This window comes from Haemaphysalis longicornis, unplaced genomic scaffold (assembly GCF_048455015.1).
Source record: "Haemaphysalis longicornis isolate Haplotype H1 unplaced genomic scaffold, Haemaphysalis longicornis Haplotype H1 scaffold_7, whole genome shotgun sequence".
In the NCBI taxonomy this organism is placed as follows: Eukaryota; Metazoa; Arthropoda; class Arachnida; order Ixodida; family Ixodidae; genus Haemaphysalis; species Haemaphysalis longicornis.
In genome coordinates this window covers 33,574,054-33,580,053 of record NW_027526422.1, presented here as the reverse complement: position 1 = coordinate 33,580,053, position 6,000 = coordinate 33,574,054, and positions in this window count along the sequence as shown.

Below are 6,000 nucleotides of genomic sequence, written 5' to 3'. Positions count from 1 at the left end.
AATTTGCGTCTGGGTTGTCGTCGTTGTGGGCGAGTGGCGATAAGACTTCCCATATTTTGCACCCACTTCTACGAACAGCGGGATTAGGGGCCACCTGATTATCCCGGTATGTAGGGCCAGGATGAAGTGTGCGCTCCTACGAAAGAGTACGCTCGTCCTGCCCGGCAGTGGCGAGCGCAATCCTTTTTACGATATATTCTTGTGATGTACATCATCACCTTGCACTTTCGGCCACCCTTTGCCTTTTTGGCCGTGTTAGTTATATATGAACTAGGCCCCTGCAACACATTAACGGGTATCGCAAGAAGGATGCAAATGCTAGGTATTTTTGGTTCGTTTGTGGAGGAACTAGTGTGTGGTTTGATGCGAGTTAGTTGCTGCCGCACAGATACTGTCCGTATACCGTTTCCATCGAGTTCAGCGGCCGTCACGTGTAGACAAAATATTTAATTTGTCAGAAGGCTCGTACAAATAATGATGGCTTTATACTATTTACAGGATCGACAGCGTAGGCACAAATGAAGCAAATGCACTATATAGCCGTGCTCTGTTTCAAGAATGACAGTTAACAATAGCCTCGTCTTTTCAATACACTTGTGTGTGTGTGCGTGCGTACGTGTTGATCTAAGTGGGGGCGCATTAATTCTTTGTCGCTCGTATCGAGCGTTGCGTAATAACCAAACAGTGTAAAGGCATGCTGTTCCCTTTTTTACTGTCTCTTCACCAAATCACAGATAACTGACGTTGTCACGCTACATTTGACGCAGTCGGTCTTGTTCATTGTGTTCACAGGTTTGCCCTGCACATTTCGTACCACTTATTCAAAATGAGATGGAGCTTCAGAGCCGGACGCACAGCATGTATTCACGTTATATCGTGCCTCGCATTGAACGCTCCGAAAGTGACACAGGCGGAGTTAGCGACGTTCGCTTGTTTGCGCACTGTCTGATTCTATGCCCCGCGGTACCAGACGACAGACGGTGCTTCGTTCGTCTGCTTTGCACAGGGCCGCTCACGCAACACAATGCCAGTGACGCTCTGTCGTCCCGAACGATGTTCGGTGTGGCACAGCTTTTGAGTTGCGCGAGTGAAAGGGGCCGCATAACAAAAGCGAGAAAAGAACGGAGCGCTGGGAAGAGAAAGAACGGCCCGCCTTCGAAAGCGGAGGGTGGAAAGACGGGGGGAAAGCAAACGCGTCACACAAAAGCGGAACGACGTCGCGTCCACGGAGCATGCAGGCGTTGCATGCCGAAGTACCGTATTTCGCCGTACATTACACTACACGCTGTCTGCCGTCTGCTCATACCTGTTGCGCTCGCAGCGAAACTCGAGAACGAGTCCTTTAACAACTTTCGCCCGCGTAGAAACGTACTGTTTCCTTTAATATGCTGCTGGGCTGTAATTCAGCTCTTGATATCGTGGGTTTGGCCTTCGCGGTTAGACGGGTTTGAGTGCAAAGATGTGAAGTTTGAAACAAATTTGTTTCCCCTTACCTTGCAGGAGGTCGTCCCCTTCCTGAATAAATAATTTGTTCAGATGTACTGTAGATTACAGTTTATTGTATCGCTTTATTGTAAAAGATTATTAAGGCACGTATTAACGCTCTTGCAGATAATAAAATCATTATCTGAGTGCAGTACACTTGTTAAAAGCGCATGAACCGCCGGACATTCTGGCATATAAATACTTCTAATGAAGCAGTCGTTTGCATGCCGAAAGTCCTGCTCCTTTTAGGTGCTCGGGCTGTCGGCGTCTAATGTCGCCGCCGTAACCGTCGTCTCATTTAGTCACGGTACTAGAACACCGGGACACTCGTTTACGCCTCGCGCTAGAACGTAACGCGTACTAAAAAAAACACCAGGACACTCGTTTACGCGTTAGAACGTTTACGCCTCGCGCTAGAGTGCTTCGTGCTTCAAAGACGCGAGACTTTTACAGCAAAGCTGTAAGCTGCATACCTCTGCCCCCAAACGATTTCATTTCCGTTGACAAAAACGCCAAGGCCAAGGATACACTTATACACTGCATGCTTCGCGCCTCCCCAGGTATCACATTAGTGGAGATGGCCCGGGATTTTTTCAAACAAACATACATCATGAAGTGAACCTCTATTCTACCAGAGGACAAATTTACTCCACCATGAAGAAATAGGATTTGTTCTGGAGTAACTTTACTCATAGTATGTGGAGTGGAAACGAAAGTAGAAGAAAGAAGGAGGATGTGTAGCGGATGATAATAATTGTCTGGAAGAGTAACCTGACATTTCTTGTTTGGTGGGTCTACACGGACCAACACAGCAAGCTATGGTTAATCCAGTCACATCATAAGAAAAATATTGTTTGCACGCGCCGTGCAGGTGCGAGCAGTAAGGCGGCAAACGTTTTGAGAATCGGGCAACCATTTCGCTTCACAAATACAGTAGATTCAGAAATACCAAAACGATATTTCCTCCCCGCTACAACCGTTACAAGCAACGATTGCCCCATTCCCAACAGCTTTCGCGCCTCGGAAAAAAGAGAGAGAGAGAGAGAGAGAAGCCGTTCCACTCTGTGACGGTGGAGTGACTCGCGAAGCTTTATGACACAACTACACAGTGAACTAATCATCCCAAGTAAATGGAACTCGGAGTAACGATAGTCATCTTAGCGCCAACCATCGTGCAATTGTTTTCGGGAAAGTTTCTGTATATTTGTTATAAGTTCTGTAAGTTTCTATGAGTTTGTTGGAACCGCTTTCTGCTGAGCATTCGCGATAAAGTTGGCTTCGCCGCAAGGCGTTGCTGTACGTTTTGGGTTCGGGGGGCGGGGTGGGGGGGGGAGGGCGTTTCGGTTACCCGGGAATGACAGCTGATGCGCTACATGTAACCGCTGGCTCTTCGTATAAGCCATGTACGCTAGTACATTCGATGCGATGCTGTCGCGCCCATGTAAATGACCTTTATAAAGCTTGGCTATAAAACTGCGCTAGGGCGTGCTAGTGCGGGCGACAGTGCAAGGGGCTCGTCGTTCGACGATCCCCGGAGCGTTACAGGTCGGCAAACTCGGCAGCTGGCCGCCCCTCAAAGGCAGCGCCAGCGAGCGAGGCAATTACGGCCGAGGCTGGAGCCGCCGCTGGTGGCAGCGGCGCGACGCCCTTTGTGCCCGGCGCGAAGCACAATGGCGCCGCTGGCAACGCAGTCCTCCGTTCGCTCTCCCCTGAGCGCTCCGACGCACGCCGGAATCTTCTCTCCTCGGGCGCTTTATCCGGCGCGTCTGCGTTCTCGCCCCGCCATTGGCCGAAGTCAGCGGCACGTGGAGGGCGGCCATTGGCCGAGAACGGCTCCACGACGCAGCCATGTGGAACCCCGATGCGAGGACGGCCCCGCCGACACGACGGGAAGGGAAAAAAAAAATAAATAAAAAGGCTTAGCTCGGCGGGACCCGTGACTCATTTGTGCGTGCACGAGTACGGTATCAAGGGGGGGTAGCGAACAACAGAATGGCGTGGCGTGAGTCCATTGAGACTCCTCCGCCACCATTCGTTCGTTCCCGCGAGAATAGCATGCGTTGGCTGCCGGCACAGCTCACACGCCATGCGAGCCACCACCTCCGAGGAATAATGCCCTCTCCTCGAGGGCGCTTATCACGCACACACCGACACGGTATCGAGCTTGAAGGTGATCGTTTCGTTCTCGTAAAGCAGCTTGTACCCGCAATCGTTCGACGTGCGCGCATGTGTGAACTGCGGCGAAAAAGAAAACGGCTTCCTGTACAACGAATTTCGAATAAGCTATGTTTCCAATACAACGAACTTCGAGTCAGTTGCGCCTAAAAGCTGAATAAACATTTGCTCGGCCAGCGGGGTCACGCCACTGCGGGGCTTGCACGTTCAGCTAAACCCGTTGGGCTGTGAGGACCTCTTGAACGACCACAGGCTACACTAAGAACGTGTTGATTGATGATTGTAGGGTTTAACGCGCCGACGCAACGCAGGCGATGAGGCGCGCCGTAGTGTAGGGCTCCGGATTAATTTTGACCACCTGGGGATCTTTAACGTGCGCCGAAATCTCGTACACACGGGCGTTTTTGCTTTTCGCCTCCACCAGAAAAGCGGCCGCCGCGGCCGGGAATCGAACACTAAGAACGTGTGCCAACCCTAAAGCTTGCATACAAGTCCCCGACAAGCACGCTTCGATGCACTTCATTCCTCAAGAACGGAGGTTAAAGGGTTAAAGAGCACTTTAAATGTGTTGTGAAGCAATCTCTTTCTTGTAAATTCCGTCGTAACCTTCACACAACAATTATAGGCTTTGTTTCAGTTAATAAATGCCGAGTGGACTTGTGATCTTGTCGCCGCTGCCGACGGCGCAAATAATATAATGAAAGGGCAGCGGCGCTTTTTTTGCACGCACTTATCTCGTGAAGGAAACCCGTGTAAGTCGGTCCGAAAAGCTCTGAAGATTTGGCCCGACAAAATGTTCAGGCAGTGTTTACAACAATCTTCACTTCCTCGTAGAACCGCGCCTGGAACCAGGGACTATTTTGCGGTAAACGGTGTGGTTGTTTTGTTTGCAGTGCAATTTCTCACAGATTTGAGCAGTTAAAATTCAATTCCCCGTTCTTTTTTTTTTACACTATCAGAGCTTCTAAAAATACACGTATAAACTTACCAGTGTTGAGGGAGTGTGGCATGAACCACCGTCCTAAAAATTTGAAAGTTTCCGAAATATGGTGGTGTCCACGCGGCTTTTAGTGTGCATATTCCCAGCTGGTGAAATTTTCACAGGTGTTATTCGCGCAAGGCCACCAGGTAGGTTTTCGGGAATTCAACGTTTCGTTTCTGTGATGTGTGTGTGGGTTTTTTTTTTTTTTTTTTTTTTTTTTTGCCAGCAGTTGTATCAGACAAAGTTGACAACGCTTGCTTCTTGCGTTTCAGCGGGAAGGATAGGGAGATGGTAGGCCTCTTCGCAAGACATTACGAATGCCTAATGTGGGGATTCGTTAATTTACAAAAAGTGCAAGGAATTTTATTAACGAAACTCTCAATTAGGCACTCCTAACTTCTCGAAAAGAAACCTGTCATCACCAAATTTGGCAAGTATTTAGAGATTGTGGATTCTTATACCCAATAACTTACGTATAAGTTTTGTTAATTAAATTCTTGGAGCTTTTTCCACTTCTCCGTATAATTATATGATTCCACTGAATAAAAAAGCGAAGAAAACGCTCAACACACGAAGCAAACGCCAAAATCACGACACCCGCACAGCCGCAAAAGGGGGTTAAAACTCATCACCATTCCGCGTTGTTGGATTTCCGCAATAAGTGGTGAGTAAGCGAGCGCCATGTATCGAAGTTGATGATTCGAAAACCTGAGGTCAACAAAGTTTATATAATGTAGTCGCTATGTTAGGCTCTAGAACCATAGAAAACAACAACGAATGATTGAGGTGAGCCGTGGAAAGTATCATGTTATTTGAAATCGCAGAAATTGCGTCACTATTACGCGTTACCCTGCTATGAAAGCCCCGACAGGGGTTAGTTGGTTCCGATCGAAGAAAACATTTCTGTTTTCAATGACTGCACTATCTCGCAGATGAGGTTATATAAGCCGCACCCTGTTACATACCAGGTCAAAACTGGACAAACGACAGCGTATACAGCTACATGTTTAAAGACGATGTTATTTCAAAGATACCGAGGCGACATTTTCAGGAGACGACTGTGGCTAATTTTAAAGCGCATGTCATGAAAGGCGGCTTTGGAGCACTTGACAACGGAGGAAAACAACGATGACGAGAGTACATAAATCCTCGTGTCCCCAAATCCTCAAACGCAGGCTTGACCAATCGCGCTCTAACAAGCTCCTAGCTGCGCGAACGTTCCCCCAAAATAATCAGAGCACAAAAACGCCAGCTACACGTCTTGTTCAGGTTTCCGCAGCACGTCGTCGTCGCTCTGTGCGCGACGAGCTGCGCTGCCTTTGGGCGGGGAATCTACATCGAAGCCCAGTCCAGCCCTG